General features: G+C 40.6%; 1 protein-coding gene across 6 annotated transcripts in view; it reads right to left on the reverse strand.

The window, feature by feature from the left end:
* ATXN1 (ataxin 1) overlaps nt 1-20,903 on the reverse strand; it is a 307,081-nt gene that overhangs the window by 135,222 nt on the left and 150,956 nt on the right. For all 6 annotated transcript variants that reach the window (XM_066626680.1, XM_066626678.1, XM_066626682.1 and 3 more), the window contains exon 5: nt 4,194-4,265. The gene's annotated coding sequence lies outside the window, so the exon portion shown is untranslated. The remainder of the gene's footprint in view (nt 1-4,193; nt 4,266-20,903) is intronic.

A 20,903-nucleotide genomic window follows, 5' to 3' on the forward strand; every position in this document is an offset into this window, starting at 1 on the left:
GTCATCTTAGCTAGCTAGGTTAAGTGTTACTTTGTATAGTACCAAATCCATAAATTGAGTGAGTACTTCTTTTTCTCTGTCCTGAATCTAAAACTAATCCACTAGATGCCAGGATGGTGTAGTGGTTTGGGAGCTGGGCTTCCAGTTAAAACCTGGAAGAGCAAGATTTAAATCCCCGCTTAGCCATGAAACTTCCAGGTTGACCTCAGGCCAGCCAGTATCAGCCTCACCTACCTCATAGGGTTGTCTTACATACACGCACTATCCATTCATGATGATGTAGTTTCTTTCTCTTTCATAATACTGTATAAGAACTTTGGATCACAATATTAAATTGATTAGCAGTAGAATCAGGAGGATCAAAAGGCAGCACATCTTCACCCATATAATTTACTGCCACAAAATATGGAGCTGATCACTAGCTTAGATGATTTTTCAATAAGGGTTAGACATTCTCAGTGTTGAGACTTATCAACTGCTGTAAGTCACAAACGCTATGTGGAATCTCTTTGTTCAAAGACAGCATACCATTAGGTACCCGTTGCTCGGAACAAACAGCAGAAGACAACTGTTGAATTCATGTCCTGCTTGTGAGCTTTCCAGAGGCATCTGGTTGGCTGCTATTGGAAACAGAGTTCTGGATTTAATGACCTGTTGGGTCAGACGACTATCTTTATGTTCATAACTTCAAAGTTAAGCAATAACAAAGGTTAATACACAATGATAGAAGAAGAATTGCACCAACGTCAATTGCGCTTCAGATTCAAGAGTGCAAGAGACAGGAAAAATTATGTCAATTAATGCTTCAGTGACTGCAGTTTAATACAGAACAAGAAACATTAATTGTTTAGAGATTACTTTACTCAGAAAATAAAGACTGCACTTAACATCCGTCGTGGCTTGCTTAAGAAGATTATTAGGAAGTGTTGATTGCTTTCTGCAAACACAAATATATATTGGGATCAGATGCTTGGTTTTCCATCATGGTCCTGGAACCAAAATTTTATTTGATCCGATTCAGAAAACTGGTAGTTTTGCACAGTGTTATATAATTGCAGAAAAAAAGATCTTTATATATATTCTTAGGGTTGGCTATGGTTTACTGCAGTAGACCTTACATGAAAGCTATGAACTCGTATAGAGGCATGAATAGGTACTTATAAAGTTCAAGCAATACGCCTCTTCAGAAAAACTGTAAACATAGACAAGCGTGTCTAGAGGCTGAAATACCTGAGTTAACTCTACTTCAGCCACTGATGGATTAGGCTTGCCTGTCTCTGTGTTGCTCCTTGCCTGCCTGCCACACCCCAGCGTCTGTCTGCCGCACTCCACTCTGGTCCAGCGCAGGTTAGGATTGGGAAACAGTCATTTTCAACCATTTTTTGCCACTCCCAGTTTACATAATCAAACAGAAGATATGTAAGCCAGCAGTATAAAGGTATACTTTACAGAAATTTCCACAAACACAAAAATGACTGTTGCAATCATGGGAATCACTGCAAGGTGGCCATATGGTACTTTCACAGCATCGTTGGTATAAATATGCCCAAGAATAATTAAGCAAACTGACTGAAAGAAACAAGGTCATTACACTGTGGCAGAGCAGTTACTTTGAATGCAGATGGTCTAGGTTTCAATTCCGAAGCAGGGTTTGGGAAGAGGTATCTTCCCAAGTATCTTGGAGTATCTCCAAGTAGGACTGGGAAGAGGACCCTACCTGATACCCTGGAGAGGTGCTGCCAGTCAGCATCAACAATACTAAGCTAGATCAACCAGCGGTCTCAGTTAGTATCAGGAAACTTCCTAAACATACCAGAAGTTGAGATTTGTTCTAGTGTGGCAGCCTTTTCCAAAATACCATTACTATGATTAATTTTTCTCTGTTTAACTGAATGGCACAACCCATCTTCACATAAAAGAACATGATTGCTAATGGATCTCAAAGAAATAAACTGATAGGTTGTGACACTTTTTTCAGATCTTCACGTCAACCTGTTCAGAACATGACATGGGGGAATGTTGTTAAAATGCTATTATTTCTTTAGTATTAACAGAGAGAGAACTTTTTAAAAATTCCCCGTAGCATACAAATACATTTCTTTGCTAGTAGTAAGTAGTACATTATTCCAATTCACTGAAGGGACCTGTCCTCTAGAATATTCATAGAAAACCTATGCATCTTTTCATTCCAAACCACTGAACTAGTAGAAAGGACTTTTGAAAGCATAGCATTTTGACTATTCCACTTACAGTTAGTTTACACAGATGGATCCTGTTTATTCACAGAATTTCTATCCACGAATCTGGCTCAACGTGGATCCCCAGGACCTATGTGGAGCCAGTCCTGGCCCCACCTGAGCCCTCCACAGGTAACTGGAGCTCTGCTCTGCTCCAGTTGCCTCCGGAAGCCCATGGAGGCCATGCGCAGTCTCCACAAGTCTCAGAAAGGCCTCCTGAGGTCCTAGAAATGCACTTCTGGTTTTCGGGGGAAAACTGGAAGTACCTCTCTAGGACCTGCAGAGGCCATTTTGAGGCCCATGGAGGCTGTGTGTGGCCTCCAAGGGTCTCAGAACAGCTCCAGATGTGACTGGAGGAAGGCTCCAGTCTTGCTTGGAGCTGGGTGGACCCTGAATTTTGTGTGACTTTGTTTCAGATGTAATTCGGTATTCACAAGGGTTCCCTTCCTGGAATAACGCGAATAACATGAGAAGAGCCCTGCTTAATCAGGACAAAGGCCCATCTAGTTCAGCTTTCTGTATATCACTGTGGTCCACCAGATGCCTCAGGGAGCACAGAAGAAAACCAGCTACCAGCATCCAGGTGCCACTCCACTGCACCTGCTTATACCCATCATGGCTTACAACGTGCGATGGACGTTTCCTCCAGAAATGTCAAATCCCCTTTGAAGGCATGTAGTCCAGACACCATTACCATATCCTGTGGCAAGGAGTTCCACATCACATGCTGGATAAAGAAATCTTTTCTTTTGTCTGTCCTAACTCTCCCAACACTCAATTTTAATGGATGTCCCCTGGTTCTGGTGCAGTGTGAGAGGGAAAAGAACATAACTCTAACAACACTATCCACTCCCTATGTAATGTTGTATGTCTCGATCATGTCCCCCTCAGACATCTTTCTTCTAGACTGAAGAGCTCCAAAAACTATAGCCTATCCTCCTAAGGGTGGTGCCCCAGTAAGCATACAATAGCAGCACCTAAAGATAACAAGGATCTAGTCCAGAACATCTTTCTATTGCATCAAGGTGTTGGTTACTGGATTTCTCAGTTTTAAGTCTTGGTCACTTCTTGGTGATGAAAGGAGAAGGAAAGAGCATGTCTACCTCATTCTCCTCCAACCATTTCTATTAAACAGGTGATCAGCACTGCAGCTGTTAACAGCACAATTCATTTAGTAATGCTCCCTCCTACCATATCTTCCCACAGTGCTATTCAGTTTTTGTTTTTCCACGCAGCACCATTTTGTACACACAGGATGTAATGGAAATGGATGTGTGGTGTCAACAGTGGCCCATTGCTCTGGTAGGCAAGCATGGGGATAGCATCAGGGTCTTAGATTACAGCTATGCGCTGCACAGCTGCAACCAGTAGAGGTAACAAGGTCCTCAAGGTTAAAAGCAGCACCTGCAGGAAGGGAAGGGGTGTGGGTAGTAGTAGTAGGAAAACTTGAAGGGAGAAACTGAACTGAGGGATTAATGAACTGAGGAACTAATGGCTGATGAACTCACTGACTAGATGGGTGAATGGACTTTGGAGACTGCTGGAAACACTGGAGATTCATGTGTGGCTGCCATGCTCAAGACCTGCTGAGGATCAAGGTGGCTGGAGAAGCTGCTGGCAGGAGAGGGGAGGAAGGAGGACCTCTGCAGTTTGAACAGGTGAGCTACCCTGGTGGTGCGGGTACAGCAGTGCAGAACTAGGGCCATTGTTGGGGAATGAAGGGGAGCTAATTAGTTTAAAAAGTTCTCTAAGGGAAGCTTGGACCAGGAATCTGGCAAAACACAGAACTGCAGCAGGCAGGGTAATCTGAGCACCCTTAGGATTTAATTGCTGGATTGGGATAAAGAATTTATCTTTGACATGATTTTTAGTATTTTCTCTTTCTGGAATATTTGTAATCTTCTCTACAAGATCTAAACACTTGTCACTCAGAGGAAAAAAAATGAATTTACTCACCATGTCAGCCTGAACAATCTTCTTTAGAATCTTCTACTTGGTTTGCAAGAATACAACATCTGCTTTCCTGACCTGCAGAAAGAAGACAATATTCTTCAAGTTCTCTGTAGGTTATCAGTTACAAAGCAGAACCTCATCTCATCAAGTGTACACTTATGGAATCTCTAGAGCTTCATAAAGCATTTATTTAAACAATGCATATTCCACTTTATAATTCTTTATTGAATTTCCAAGATGGGCCACAGTAGGAAAAATTATAAAATAGTGAAATAAACTCAAACATGACTGCAGCTTTTATTGTTTATGCTGTAAACAGTCAAACAGCAGATAAAATGGCAAGTAAACTTGGCAGCATTAACAGCAGCATAGTTTAAATGCATTAAAAGCATACACACAACCACCTTTGGAAAAAACTGTGACATCAGCTACCCAACCACAATATTTGCCTTTTCTCTTTTTTTCTGAAACAGTTATACTGTGGTGCATGGAAGAGACCATCTCTCTCTCTCTCTCTCTCTCTCTCTTACACACAGAGTGATATGCAGTGATATTTTAATGGATGCTTAAACTTTTAAACCATAGCTGTAAGTGGTGGTATTCCAAAGGACTTCTAAGTTCTGGCAGTAATGTATACATCACTAAGCACTACAGTAGTTAGCTACAGTTGTAAACTACTGTCATGCACAGAAGATGTAGACACAAGCAGTAAGTTATAGCATCAATTACACAATCAAATAGCATTGGTGTTACACCACCCTAAATATGCTCTCCTGCAAAATACAGTGTTCGTCAAAACCAATGCCTCAGAGTTCATTAGTGGTATACTATCAGTGACATATCATCAGATGGAATTATAATTTCCTTGATTCATTCCTTTGATAGCGCATGAACCAAGACAATAGCCTGTTCAGGCATTCATTCTCCCATGAGAAATGAACATCTGAGATAATTCACTGAAATGTATTATAGTGGCTGGTGCTCCATGACGCCCAATATACTGGATAGAGAACCCCTGATCAGCTTCCCCCAGTGGTGGTAAGGAACAGCTGACAAACAGTAAATTGGGGGCAAGAGGTGGGGCTGGCTTCAGGTGCTAAAACTGGGTCCTTCCAAAGTTTCTTGGATGTAGAGCTCCCCAGGGGGATAACAGGGTGGGGGTGGGGGAAATGATACACACATTAACTCCTTCACTCCCAAATCAGTTTTTGTCTGCAGTGACATTTTATGATTTTGGAAATACTAGAAGTACAATCCTGAAGATCTCTCCAAAAACCCAAGTATTCTGTTACATAATTTTCTAATGAAATGCTAATGAATTGCCTGACATTCATTATTCTATTAATTGTTATCACTGCAAGGACATTTCAGCACTGAAGAAGAATGTTTTGTTCCTAGTGATCAGCCATGATGTTCAGTCATCTGATCTCTCTCAAGGTCAACATCTTCAGTAACTTGATAAGGATTATATCATTCCCCTCTATCCATCTGCAGGACAATTACATCATTGATCAATAATAGTGGTCTGTGCCTACTATTACCATGATATTCGTCCATCATTTTTGAAGAAGACCTTGACATCTAACGGGTTGTGGACTGTCCACACGTGACTAATGAGGCCGATACAAGCATGGAATGTTCTGCCACATGTCGGGCAGACATGTGTAGGCACCACTGTTGCAGCATTTGCAGCTCTGGCTTTACGGAGTGCACACTTCTCTTTTACCATTTTCATATCTATTACCATATTCATATTAACAACAGAACACATAAAAACCCAGCTACTTCATCCACTAAAAGCAACATGTCTGGTTCACTAATGAAGCCATTTCTTTCTCTCTTTTTAATTTATTTTATCGCAAGGTAAAATTTATTTTACAATCTGTAAAGATATAGGTGCTAATGCCAAATAGAGTACAGCTCATGCAGAGCATAAATTGCTTAAGGGCTTGCTTAAATGATCCCAAAAATTATGAAGGTTGTTTATTTGGGTCTATTAACCAAACTCAACAACCTTAGAACAGATTTGTTTAAATCTCAGTCTTGTAGTTGCAGCCTCTTATTCTGTTCTTCTGATTACTATCAAAGTTTATTGTGAATTATAGAGCAAGTATCTAACCCAGCGGTTCCCAAGACCCACTTTTTCAAACGACACTCTATCAGGACCTGCCTAGCTTTACAAGACTAAGAAAAAGTTTCACTTTACCAGCCTCTGAGGACTTTGTTTTTATCTTTTTTTACACATTCTGGAGCATTTGTTGAGCTCCGCGTTCATTAGATTAGGACCATTCTGCTGGCCTTGTGTTTCCCTTTGCCTTACTTTCAGTAAGAGTGAAGGCACAGTTGCCTACTCGCAAGTAATGGACATGTGTGGTTCAGGCTCAAATCCCAATCAACTTGCAAGCACTGGCATATCTGTGCCAATGGGACATGTGCTGCATCCTGCAGTTGGGTGGTAGTCACAGAGGCCTCCTCAAAATAAAGGGATTTTTATTCCCTTACTTCGGAGCTGCATTGCTCTTACGTCGGTGCAGGAAAGTGGGTTAGGATTGTGCCCTCAGTCTCACGTTTCTTAGGGCTCAGTACATTTTCCTTGGCAGCTATAAGCCCGGCAGTTTCGCGACCCACCAGAAATTAGGTTGCAACCCACTGGTGGGTACCAACCCACAGTTTGGGAATCACTGATTCTAACCCTATTCGTACAAGAACTGCTACGAAATGATGCTGTGTCTGCAGTATATGTTGTTAGGCAGTCTAACCTAAGTAGGCAACTGTGTGTGAACCAGGCTTAACTATGAGGAATACCAAATGACTAGGCAGTTTATTGGTGTGCTTTTTTGTGTAATCCAGCACTTGCTCAGAACCATGGGTAGTTATCTTCAAACCATTTGCTAGAGCCATTTAAATCAAGCAGCTTGAGAACTGTGACCTTAGCAATTAAGCTATACTTGGACAATGACTAAAATTAGGCTAATTCTTCCCAGACAACATTTTGATTGATTCTTATTGATTCTCTAATGATAGTGTTAGAAAGGTCTTTCTTAATTTTATAAGAAAAATATTTTGGGGGTGGTGTTCTCCCATTCCCAACATAGCATACAGTTCTCAAACTCAACCAGGATTTTCTTCAACCTCTCCCAGACACTGGCCTATAACTCTTATTGGCATCTCTTACATCTTTCCCTACATCTGACCCTTTCTTTACACATGTACAGACACTGCAGACAAATTCTTTTTTCTGGGCTGAATAAATGCAAGTGAAGACTTGTTTTAACACATCAAGGAGAAGGCCAAGTTAAAAAAGATTAGGGGTGACACAAATTGATCGGGGAGTTTGAAATATCAAAATCCTCTAATAATTTCTCAAAAGTAAATGCAAGCAAATGAGCACGAGCAATCTAGGCTTGCTCATAAAGGTCTACCCTTCTTCAAGGTACTCCAAAACTTATGCTGGGACACCAGGAAGATGTCCATGATGGGGTGCTCCAGTATGGGGTGCTCCAGGTCCTGATGAAGCATCTTTGCTGAGGTTGGACAGGAACTATAGCTCCCAGCAGTCCCATAAGGAAAAAAAAACATTCTGTATGCCTATCTCTGCTAGAATTTATCCTTCTAAGGAAAGGTATACAAAACATCTTCCACCTGCAGCAGCAACTGAGACCTGACAGAAAAAAATGAAGCTTCCTGTGTCAGTTTTACCATAGACACACTCCCAAGTTTCAGCTGCCAAACTAAGCTTGGAAATCCCTTGGGACAGGGAGAGATGGAGGCAGTGGACATGGCTTGAAGTAACTGCCCCTTGTTGCCTGCACCACCACCACTGCCTTACCTCTGCCCCAAAGCAAGCCACAGTGACAGTGAAGGCAGCGAGAACTGGGTGCTGTTGGGAACTAGGTGAACAACTGATCCTGATGGCTGTTTCTACGTCTCTACAACAGTTGGTCTTGACACAGCAAATTTCCAAGTACGGGGAATTCCCTCACATGTAGTCTGAAACCATAGGAGTTCAGGAAGGACCAAACCACAAGTTGCTTCTGCATACTAAGATCAGTCCTCAGTAGTGGCTGGTCATGACTGCTATGTATTCCGACAATCTACTCATCCCCTCACATCTTCTCTAGTATTGCCCAAAACAGCCATCATCTGTAGGTCCAGCCTGTGGGTCATATACAAAGAACAAGCTTTTTAACACAAAAAATGGCAAGTTTTAAGAGGAGCCATGGTGGGGTCCTTGACTTTCAGAAGGTGTATCCTGAGAATTTGTCAGAAAACGATCAGAAAATTTCAAGTGGGTGTCCCATGCTCTTGAACTATTAGACCTTCAAGGTGGAAAGCATTTTGTGTGCACTAGTTCTACTGAAATAACAAAAGTGGATTTTAGAAATGAAGATTAATGTTCATACCAGAAAAATTAAATGTGAGATGTCTCCTTCAGAATTTTATTTTTTCCCACTACACTTGTTCTCTTAAGAACTATATCAAAGTGAAAAGCAAATTCCTTATACGTTATAACATATTATAATGCAATTTGCTCCTATCTGTCTGTGCAACATGCCATATATTTCATAAAAGCAGCCAAGTGAAGCTAAATAAGTTAAGTGCTACCTCCATTTCATGCCTACAAACTCTTGATCACTGTCTCAGAACCCAGCAGTAGTCTGTGGAGGAGGAAACATGTCAGCACAGCACATTTTAACTTTCATACAAAGTAATTTATTGTTCCTGCCTCTGAAAAGTAAATTGATATCATCCTCTTAAAGCACTGCCTTTTAAGGTCTAGTTGTATTTTCCCCCCTATATTTATGGAAAGGGAATAGTGTAATAACAATAAGTCAAAATCTGCATCTATATCAGAGAGGTAGTGCTAAAACATCAAGGTGCTAGGACTTAGGACACAAAATAAAGCAACAGGAAAGTTTTTTTGTTTGTTTTTTGTTCTTCCATGCCAAAAAGGCTATTCCCAGAATTTTGCAGGGATGTTTCTGATCTCTATTCCTCTGGAAGACACTTACTTGTCTGTCCTCCGAGCTCATTGTGTTTCATTTTCAAGAGTCTCTCAGAGAATTATACAATTCTGAGCCCATTAAAGAAACTCAATGCCTTGCAGCTGAACACTGAAAAGTATTGTCTGAGGTAATGTCAGATGATCTGAAAGTTGTATCTGTGGTGTTTGGTCTGTAATGGCTATTTCACACATGCAAGTCATCACAAGACATTGCAGTCAAGAAATGATGAATGTGCATGTCTAAACTCATCCAAAGGAACAATGACTCATGTAGGCTTGATGAATATCCCAAGACTTTCTGTGCTCAGCAGACTCGACCAAGGTAGCAGGGAGACAGTAAGGGATATATTTACTCATATTAACATCCTGAACCTATAATAGTCAATCATGGGTTTAATCTGGATTTCAAACTTCTCATATTATTGAACATTATTATGATTTATTTGGGTACCTATAACTCCTCTTCAAAGCAAAGCAATGGTGTATGGTGCCACCTATTCAGATTTCTAATGCATTTCACTACAAATGTTGTAAGTCAGCTGCTTGTGAAATTAATTTCCCTCTCAGACAAACCCATGAAAATAAATAACCAGAATGCTGATTTCTTTATGAAACATTTTATTCCCTATTGCATGGTGTTGCTCAAAGCATACCCCTGGTCATTACAATATATAGTATATGTGAGCCCTATGGCTGCAAGGTATACTGAAAAGTCCCTTTGACTATATTTTGAAGAGCATTTTTTAATGTCCAATCATTTTTCTCTCCCCCCCCCCAAACTACATAGCATTTAACTGAGAATCAAGCATCCACATTTACCATAGAAGGTGTATAACATATAATTCTCAATTTATTGCTGCATGGGTTCTTGTTAAAAACCCAAGAAGCTCAGTGTTACTTTTATCCAAGAGATAAAAGTTTACTGGAGCACCCATTTTAAAACACAAATATTGTAGAATGAATGCAACACACACAAATCATAGAGTTTGCAGTTTGGCATCCACCATGTTCATGAAAATGATATGTAAATTGCATCAATTATGTACAACTACCATTTGAAATACAGTTGTGCCCCCACTCCAACTCATGATATATTCTGAATAATCTGACCAAAACTCATACCACCGTCTAGGTCAGGGGTGCTCAATAGGTAGAATGAGTAGATCGCGGAGTGCCGATCCCCCCCCCTTTCAGGTGCCTCTGGGAGGAAACGCCAGGAGTAAGGCCCATTGTACTCAATGGGGCTTACTCCCAGGTAAGTATGGCTAGGATTGCAGCCTCACAGCCTAATCCTAGGCATGTCTACTCAGGAGTAAGTCCTGTTATACTCAGTGGGGCTCAAGGTACACCAACATACATTGTACACATAAATGTTATATGTTATGATGGCGAGAACATTGTAAAAAAAACTCTGGTAGATCTCCGGGCCTTGCTGGGTTTCAAAGTAGCTCTCGAGCCAAAAAAGTGTGAGCACCCCTGGTCTAGGTCCTTCCCACAAAATTGTACATGCATCCATTCTAGCCTTCAAATTTCCCACCCCCACCTGATTTGCAACCATTTGAGAAAGAACTAGATTTGAAATAGTTCAACCACCACTGGAGGTGAGCTTATCTTTAGTCCCACTTGAATAAGGAGTGCTCAGTATGAGCTATAAAGCATGTTAAAAGTTTGTCAACGGCATTTTTATGTGCATATAATTATGAGTGATTTGAAAGCACTCTTATTTGCACGCCTTTATTCTGCTTCCTAAGACTCAAATTAATGAGAGGCAGGATTCATTCAGAAAGCATTTTATCAGACTTTGAACAAAAAGGTGATTTTAATGTTGCTAATGAAATATTCAGGCCAAGAATTAGCTTTTACATTTTTGAGGGTGACAAGTGTTTCACAGACAAGTGAGATTAATGAAATACATTGTATGTGAGAAGCAGAACTGGTATTGCAAAGAAAAAAAGGGGGCTTTAAAAATGTAACACATACATAGGTTTCATGCTTTCAAATAAGTAGGCCATTACCTGTTTCAGGTATCTCAAGATTTCATGGCTTGGTGAAATCTGAAAATGCTAATCATATGCATATCAAGTCTCCTGGAACCAGCATCAATTCAGGTGACTATTAAAAGCAGTGCTAGAGTTTTTAACATAGCCTCCAGGAATACCCAACATTTTTATCATAGAGGAAAAAAAATTCCAGGAATCTCTAGGAATCACCAGGAAGAAGTCTTTATCTTAAGCAAAAGTTGGTAACCCAAACATCATGGAGAAAAGAACTGTTTGATTTGCTACCAAAAGTTGTTTTACAATTCCAAACAGGTTCACATTCCACAGACACTAATTACACATAGGGCCCAATCCTACCCAATTTTCCAGTGATGATGCAGCCATGCCAATGGAGCATACGCTGCATTCTGAGGTGGGGGAGCACTCACAGAGGCCTCTTCAAGGTAAGGAAACATTTATTCCCTTACTTCGGGATTGCATTGCAGCTGCATTGGTGCTGGAAAGTTGGATAGGATTAGGCCTTTCAAAAAAAAGTGGGTTTGCTTGGCACATTCTGATATACTACAAGTGAAACTTACAGAGCAGTCACATTGTGACTTTATCTATTTTGCTAAAGAACTGGTTTGAATTGGCTTTTGCTTCAAAACCAATACATTTAGGATTAAACCATTAGGCTTTGCTCAGTTATCAATCCAGATGCACTCTGATAATTATCTGTGGCCTATGTTTCTAAGGTTGCAATCCTATACATACTTTCCTGGGAACAACCCACAATGAGACTTACTTCTGAACAGATAAGCATATGATTACACCATGAAGCATATGCTATTTTCCATGTATAGAACACAATTCTAAGATATTTTCTTCTGCTGGAGATTTATCTTCAGAGGAGATTTATAAGAACCAGCTTTCAGATAACCATTTCATGCAGGGTTTACTATGGCTTAACCTTGATGCTTTTAGCCCAGGAGGATGCAGAGTAATAAAGAAGTGTGTCTTTTGCGTATGAACAGTTCACCTCTCATCAATATGGAATAAGCTTTGAACAATTTCCTCAAGGAAATGAAGTGCTTCTCATGAAAACAGTCCATAGGAAGAAGTTTTGAAATACTTAAAACCTGCTTTTCTGCATAACTCCTCCAACATGCTACATGCCTAGTGATCCTGAAACATATGCTCACATACTTGCACATCAAAGAACAGAAGAAGCTGCCTTATTAGACCACTGGTCCAGCTAGGTCCGTATTGCCAACACAGACTGGCAGCAACTTTCCAGAGTTTTAGACAGGCAATTTTCTTCACCCAACCTGCAAGTGCTAAGAACTGAACCTAGGATCTTCCACATGCAAAACAGATGCTCTACTACTGACACATGGACCATCCCCTGGCAACAAACACTAACAGAAGCTGCTAACAGACTTGCAGCCATCCTACCCTACCCCATCTTGTTTAATGTATAGTGAGCCCATCTACAATTAATAAAACTATATAGATACACTGAGCTAGTACAACACACACACTGTGTTGGTGTCTGCCCAGCACGCTCAGGATCCCACAACAGCCATTTTGGCACCACGGGAGCCCCGCACACTGGGAAGATCAGGATTGGGCTGACCCTTACTTACTTGACTGTATTTTTGGTCAGATTATTGTTTCTAAACATGATGCTGTTGGTTGCTTTGAACACTTCCCTAATGGGAGAGGAAAATGTAGATATAATTTCTTTTAAAAAATGAAATAAAATAAAGGAAGGTCAGAGCACTACAGCATTACAAATAGGTTTCAGAACTCTCAGCACCTAGGAGAAGTTATTCTCACAACAGAAGTTACTGGAGAAATAAGGAGAAGTTATTCTCACAACAATAAATAAACTCTCAGCACACAAATAAGGAGAAGTTATTCTCACAACAATAAATATAGGTTGAGTCTCGGTATGCACAAGGTTTCTGTTCCCAGAACCCATGTGGATGCCAAAAATCGTGTTAAAGGAAATCCATTTAAAAAACAATGTCACTTTGCTCAGTGATTTAAAAACAGCCTTGCTGACCTTTGTAATGCAGGACAGAGGAATCAGGCAGACAATCAATCATTCTCTCTCCAGATGCTTAGAAAGGCTTCACTCCGAAGAACCCCTCCCTCCACCAGGAATGCAAACATGAGGTGATGATCACTTCCTTTGCATTCTTTCATGCGCTCAGGGCGAAGGGAGAGGTCACTTGGACTGAAGCTGTTTTAAGTGCCTGGAGACAGAATGATTGATGGATCGTCTGCCAGCTGCCCTCTCCCGCATTAACAAGGCTACTGTTAAACAATCTTTCTCCCTTAATTTAAACGGCCTTTCTCATCGTGCTGAGATAAAACTGTGGGTGAAAAATCCATGGATAATTAGGTTACTCCTTTACTGTGTACCTAATGCAGAAGATAATAAGGACAACTTCCCCATTCCTTAGCATGTGTATATGCAAGCAAAACTGCCTAAAAAAACTGAAATTATATTATATTTTTCCTATATTTTTTCTTGCTAGCAGGTCCATCATATGCCCCCTTCCCCCCCCCCCGTTGATGCAGCTGCACCAAAACAGTTTGCACTGCATCCTGCTGAGGGTAGTCCTGGAGGACCCCTCTGGTTAAGGGAACATTTGTTTCCTTACCTGGGGGTTAGTCTGTGTGGCACAGAGGGATCTACTCATCCCTGTACCAGTTAAACTGCTGTTGCAGGTCCACATGATCTACCCAGGAAGGACACTTGGATTCAGCAGTCACTGCTGCAAGTTTACACTGGAATCTTCCTACTGGATTCCTAAACTAGGCTAAGATATTCTCTTCACTAAGGGACCAGCACGCATAGTTATTAATCATGAAATTTCTATGGATGGTTCCGCCATCATACCAAACTACAAATTAACTCTGGCTTCATGTGATGTTCCTTAGCCTAAGAAAATTGTGCTCCTCCCTCCCTCCCTCCTGAGCACAAGGAAGGAATAATTCTACTTCTGATCACTGTTTAGAAAATGCCAGGATCAGTCATGAATTCCAAACATATCAATCCTAGCACCTTACCCATGCCTGTCATGATACCTAGTGTAAGCCATGTAAGCCTAGTGTAAGCCATGGGGCCATGGAAAAAAATTTTTATAGAAGGGCTGATATTACCCAACACCATGAGCTGATCTGCAACATCCTCTTCTCCATCTACAACAGCATGAAGGGAACATGCCCTTTTGGTTTCTGATTTCACATACTATAAATCTCACATACATTTACCTTCCAGAGCCTATTACATTTACTAAATAAACATAAAAATGTCATCAGTTATTGAGTCTTCAAAAAATCCCACTTATGAAACATTTTCAGAGCTATTAGCTATGCAGACAGATTTTTAATGGCTGTGCAACAGAGTTAATTTGGTCAACCTGCCAAACTTATGCACATACATCACTTACCCACTGATGCAGCAAGTTACATAAATTCTGCCAAAAACCTCAGCTACCGGATATTTCCACCTGAGCTGAAAGCACTTATACTTTTACCTACGTAGGAAATGTCACATTCCAACCATTATGCCCAAACTAATAGCAGGTTTGGGATTTAGCTTATAATGTTCTTACTTTGCTCAACTTCAAATTTACAAAGAAAAGACCACCGAACAATTTCAGAATTCAAAAGTTAACTATTGCTACGAGCTCTTAAGGTTCATTTTGCGAAGGAACCACACTGAATAAGGATGAAGTAGAGATGGATGACTAGCCTGGTTCAGTACATAACAGATGCTTCTAGCTGCTTAGAGAGAAAGCAATGCTGAAATATAAAACCTGGAAAGAAGAAATAAGAACAGCTTCTGAAAGATGTTTTAAATCTTTATTAAACTGGTAACAAAGGTATGTAACAATATATTATGCTAATGACTATCGGTAGAGAACAAAAATTTGCCACTAGGAAAATTGTGTACATTGTTTAGCTGCTCACTCTCATCAATAGATGGGTAAGTTGGAGAGTTAAACTTATTGGGATGTCTGACTATAGTTTTGTCTGATTTTACCCAAGACCATATCCAGAAAAATAACTTACCAGTAATTGTTACCTAAGAACTATACAGTGTCTAATTTATTAAAAATATAATAGAAGATACATTTTATTAACTTTTTAAAATATAATAGAAAATACATTTTTATTAACTTTGTAAATTCTGGTCTTCACACCTTTTTTTGTAAACATTTTCAGAGTAAGTGCACTGTATACAACATACCAGTAGAACCATTAAACAAATCCTTCTTTAAGGTGCTTGGTGTGTTATGCCAAAGGTTCTACATATAACAAACACCATATAATGCATAACTGGGCATGTGCAATTCATAGTGGAGAGACAAGCAACAAGGACTAAGCATGAGCAAGCACAGTTACAAATAAGTGCAACTCTACTTACTCAAGAAATAGACCCCATTGCTTTCCATGAATTTTATTCTTAAGTAATGGTGCACTGAATTGTAGCCTTGGACTTTGTTTCAAAAGGAAATGAGGATTACATCCTGATGTTTAAAAAAACCAGACCTCTGCCAAACATTTGCAAAATGGAACAAGGTGCAGAAGGGTCTGCTAAAGAAAATGAGGCTTGCTTGATTTATATGGAAGACTTGAGCCCCGGCTTACTTTTTTTTCTCAGGAGACGAATAAAAGGTTAACTTTGGCTACAGCTTGCTCTGGAGGGGTTGCCGTGGAGACAAATACTCTCCAATTATCTCTGCCTTGTCCTCTTGCTTCTCCAGATGGGACAACTTGCCTGAACAGCCCTGACTGAGTGACCTCGAAGAAAAGGTGAGGAGATTATCTAAGCTTGATTTATTGGCATAAATGTCTCACCTTATAGTTGAGTATCTACAGTAATTGTTTGAGCTTTGGGAGTGGACACCAGCATGCATGGAATTCCTTATTCCATGACCCTTGGAAGTCTAGAACAAAACATCCTCAGATAAAGAGGGTCCACTCTACTTACAAGAAGTAGTGATAAAGCTATCACTTTATGAGTAGACAAGTGAGTAGTATGTGTGAGATTACTCACATAACTGTGAGTAAAGATTTTAATGTCTAATACAGTGATTTTCAACCTTTTTCTTCACATGGCACACTGGCAAGGCACTAAAATGGTCAAGGCACACCATCCGTTTTTTGACAATTGACTAGGCACACTGTGCTGTCAATGGGGGGCAAACATCTCCCAATGACCCTACTAATAAATGACCCACTCCCAAATTCCTGTAGCACACCTGGGGACCATTCACGGCACACCAGTGTGCCACGGCACAGTGGTTGAAAATGGTTGGTCTAATACGTAGCTTGGTCACAGGTAAAACTGCAAAACATAACCAAGATAATAAACCTAGAAGTAAGTGAAGAGAATCCCAAGCTAGCAACATATGGCTATAAGGTTCATTGGATGTACCTTTTAGCCGAAGACTTCAGTGCTCCAAAAATAAAGGCTACTGTTGAAATTGCAGTACTTCAACCACACGCGTGGCAGCAGCTACTCTGAAGTGGGAGGAAACAATTTAACTCTCCCACAATATGTGCAATGGAACTTAGTAGTGAATTGCTCTGAGCCCTACATCAGAATTTGGCGTAATTTGATGATAGTTTGTGGAAAAAAAAAATCATGAAAAAATACAAGGCACTATCACAGCCAAATGTCTCAGTACAATTGGGCTCAGGAGAAATGTGGAACACTGACTGACTATCCTAAAGCCTTTCCATAGCCTCGAACGAAGTGCACAAAAATGCCATTTTTATTGCCGATGCTGTTCAAATTTGGAAGGATCTGAATGAGATCATAAAAAAAGAAATACACAATGATAGAATTAAATTTCAGGTATTAAAATAATTCAGTGGAACAAGCATTATTCCCAGCAGATTCCCTTACAAATATTAATAAGTACCAGTGTCAGTACCCATTTCTGCCCACTTGTCCACAGGTGTACACATTTGAACCCTGTTGCATATATGCAATATTGGGCAGAAATGGCTTAACTGCTGAGGAAGAAGAGTTGGTTATGACATGGACATTCATAACTATCCCTCCATAATGACTACTATGTCTACTACAATAAATTTCAAAGTTAAAGGTGAACCATTCAAGAAATATGTTTGATGACAAAGTTTTAAAGTTGACAAGAAAGGTGGGGTTAAAATGTTTCAAAATAAACAGAATAAAACAAATTGTGAAAAGTTTTTTGTATTGCTAAAACTCTGGAAAGTAGAAGTTTTGTGAGAGACACGTAAGAAGCTCTCAGCAGAAGCAGAACAAAAATTGGGTTTTGACGAAGATTGACAGTTTGGAGGTTACCTCTATTATGAAAAACAATACAGACTATATGTACAAAGCACATATAGGTAAGCAAATATGTCATAATCTTGGCATTCATCCCCCACCTGTGTGTATTCCCTGTTACTTTTGCTTCCCATATCTTGCTTTTCATTCAATTGAAGCAGAAGACCTGTGTGATAGACACGCTAGAGGGGGGCGGCACACTAAGTTTTGCAGACAGCCTCCCTGAAGCGTGCAAGCGGCTCTACCCCCTCCCCTCGGGAGCCATTCGCCTCCGTTCTCCCCACCCAGATGGCTCCAAGGGAGGGGAGGAGCCACTTGCACACTTTGGTGAGGCTAAACGGAGGCAAATGGCTCCCCAGGGGAGAAGCCACTTGCACAGTGCAGCCAACTCACAAGGAGGCACAAACGCGCCTTACAGCATGTTTGCAACACTTCTGGGCCAGCGCAAGGGACTTGCAGCAGCTCAAAAAGCACCTAGGATTGCACTCTAAACAGTACAGAATTAACTAAATGCGCCTCATTTCCAAGGTTAGAAAAAGTGAATTTCAGCTATCACAGTTTCTCATTGGCCAATTAACCTGTTTCAGTTAATGTATTATATTGATCAAAATTTGCAAATAAACTTTGTCCTTTCTTCTAATAATAGGCCTGAAATTACTGGTAAATGCATAGTGCTCCAAATAGTTGTCCTGTCACCTACTGAATTCTGAAGAATTTTTTCAGCCACACAGTACACCTGCATTTAAAAGAAGGAGCAATGAAGGAGGGGCCATAATTCAGTGGCTGAGGACCTGGTTTGCATGAAGAGGTTTCAGGCACAATTTCTGGCATCCCCAGGTAGCAGGCCTCTGTGAGGAGTTTTATCAGGGGGTGCAAAGTTTCTTTTGGGTCCTTTTTCCAAAAAGTGAGGGGGGTGAAACAGAAGTGGGGGGTGGCAATGCGGGAGGGGGGGCAGAATGGAGGCAAAACAGACAGGGGTAAAGTGGCAACAGCCAGAACAGTCTTTGGAGCCCAGGTCTACCAGTCTTCCCAATGCTAAGCTCAGGTCTACCTGACTGCCCGGCAATGTCAGTAAGATATAGTGATATGGAAAACCAAACACACTCCTAAGTCTCTCTAAAATCTTTCAAATATAGAAAATCATTGCAGGAGATTAGTATCATTGTATTTAGGCTCACACCGGAATGAAGAGTGTCCTGTGTACACCAGAACTGACTTCTGCAGCAGCTGCATGCAGTCCCACAGTTTTGTCACTGAGCTCTCTATACTCCTTCATGATAAGCTGATCCACAAGCCAAAGAACTACTGTAGTAGGTCAGTTTCCTTCCAAATGTGTTAAGGAATGAAAGCAATCCTGTGCCTGGTGTGTACGGCTTGTGGCAGTAGTTGCTGCCATGTGCCCAAGGTAACACTCCCAGCATTCCGCATGGGCAGCGAATCTCTGGGTGAGATTGGAAAATGTAAGATCCCAAGAAATTTGTGGGCCTCCTCCTGTGGCTCCTGGGCCCCCTTTCTGACCCTGGGCCCTGGTCTGGTTCTGCTTGGCAACCTTCAGTCTTGAAAGACTATGGAATAAGCCTACAGCACCCAGTATTCCCAGGCAGTCTCCCATCCAAGTACTAACCAAGCCCGACCCTGCTTAGCTTCCAAGATCAGAAGAGATCGGGCAAAGTTACTTTATTCCCCTCTCCCTGGCCCTGCCAAGTAGGGCTAGGAAAGACCTGGCTGAAATCTTGGAGAACGTTGTCAGTGAAGGCAACACTGAGCCGAAAGAGCCAATGCTGACTCAGTAAAAGGCAGTTTCATACATTCAACAATTTTATAGTGAGCTGTTTCTCAAAAGAACTTGCATTCCTGCATTTATATGATTAAAGAAGTTACATAAATACCTGATACCTTTTCAAAATCGAAAGGCACACACTTTTCTTCACATACATATTCACATACCGCACTGAGCATTCCATTCCTAATAGTACTGTAGAGAAAAATTTTATTTTTATACTCTCATGCCACCCACTTCTAATTAACATCAATCTGTCTTCTGTGAACAGTACATGTTGCAAATATGTGTGGCCTTGTCTACACTAGGGTATTTTGGCAAAATGTTCCATAGTGTTGCTAAAAATTGAAGCTGTTTTACCCACTGCTGTACATACTAAATTAGGAAATGCATGAATCCTCATTCATTTTATGGCTTTTTGGAGGAATAATGATATGATTTTACCTTTCTGAGACTGCTTACACTTACTCATATAATCCTGTAGTAACATTTTTTGGTCAGCCCACTCAGCACAGCTGAATCTCTGCACTAGCCATCCAACTTTGGAAAAGGGCAAAAGCTACATTGCAACTGCTGTGCAGGAGACAGTAGCTATAAGTATCAAGAAGACCCTGACCTATAGGGCCTTCATAGAAGGGAAAAAGCAACAGTTAGATACTGGCACTGAATACTACTACGTTTGGTAACATTTCTTCTGTGAACTCTAAAACTATAATGTAAGAATTTACAACAGTGCTTCCCAAACAGTAGGTTGCGAGCTGATTTTTGGTGGGTTGTGAAATGTTTCTGAAATATATTTTTAAAAAAACTTTGCAAGCACCCTTGCCCAGTTTGCAGAAGAAAATTGCAGCAGCAGGCAATCTGGATGGAAACACTGCTCTCGTGGCTAGAATGCTAAACTGTGATATGAGGTCATCTTCATACACCCTCCCCCAATTAAAATGTCACATTTTTCAATTTTCTCTAGTAATTGGCATGCCACAGATCACCTGTGAACCCAGTTTCAGCCTTTTGTCTGAAGTCCCTAACTGCACATTTTGCTTTCCTTCTGGGTAACATTCAGAAGGCACATTCAGCCTTCTGGGTAACCTGGAATGACTGTAAAGGTTTGGGGGAACAGCACCTGAACTCCATTTTGACAGACAGTCTAGCAAATGCCTACACACACATACTATATGAAAGGTCTCCAGCAATCTTGAGAGCACAAGGCCCCGATTATTATTATTAATAAATACAAATAATTTTCTCTAGATCCTTGTCTAATAAAGCTATGTGGGTCACTGTAGATTGTTGTTTTAAAAAGTGGATTCTGGTGCTAAAAAGTTTGGAAGCACTGGTTTACAAATTTTGCCTAAGTTTTGCACGCCTTTGGGAAACACCATGGATGCTTACGGATGCTGATGAAATGTTGGTGCTGCTTTTTATTTTGATGCAATTTGCCAGGCATGCAGCGCCTTAATAATAATAATAATAAAACTTTATTTTTATCCCGCCCTTCTCCCTAACGGGACCCAGGGCGGCTAACAACATATTAAAAACAATAGAATTTAAAAAACATTAATACAAACAGATAAAAACATTTAAAAACACACTACAGGGCCATAAAAAC

This window comes from Tiliqua scincoides, chromosome 4 (assembly GCF_035046505.1).
Source record: "Tiliqua scincoides isolate rTilSci1 chromosome 4, rTilSci1.hap2, whole genome shotgun sequence".
Classification (NCBI taxonomy): domain Eukaryota; kingdom Metazoa; phylum Chordata; class Lepidosauria; order Squamata; family Scincidae; genus Tiliqua; species Tiliqua scincoides.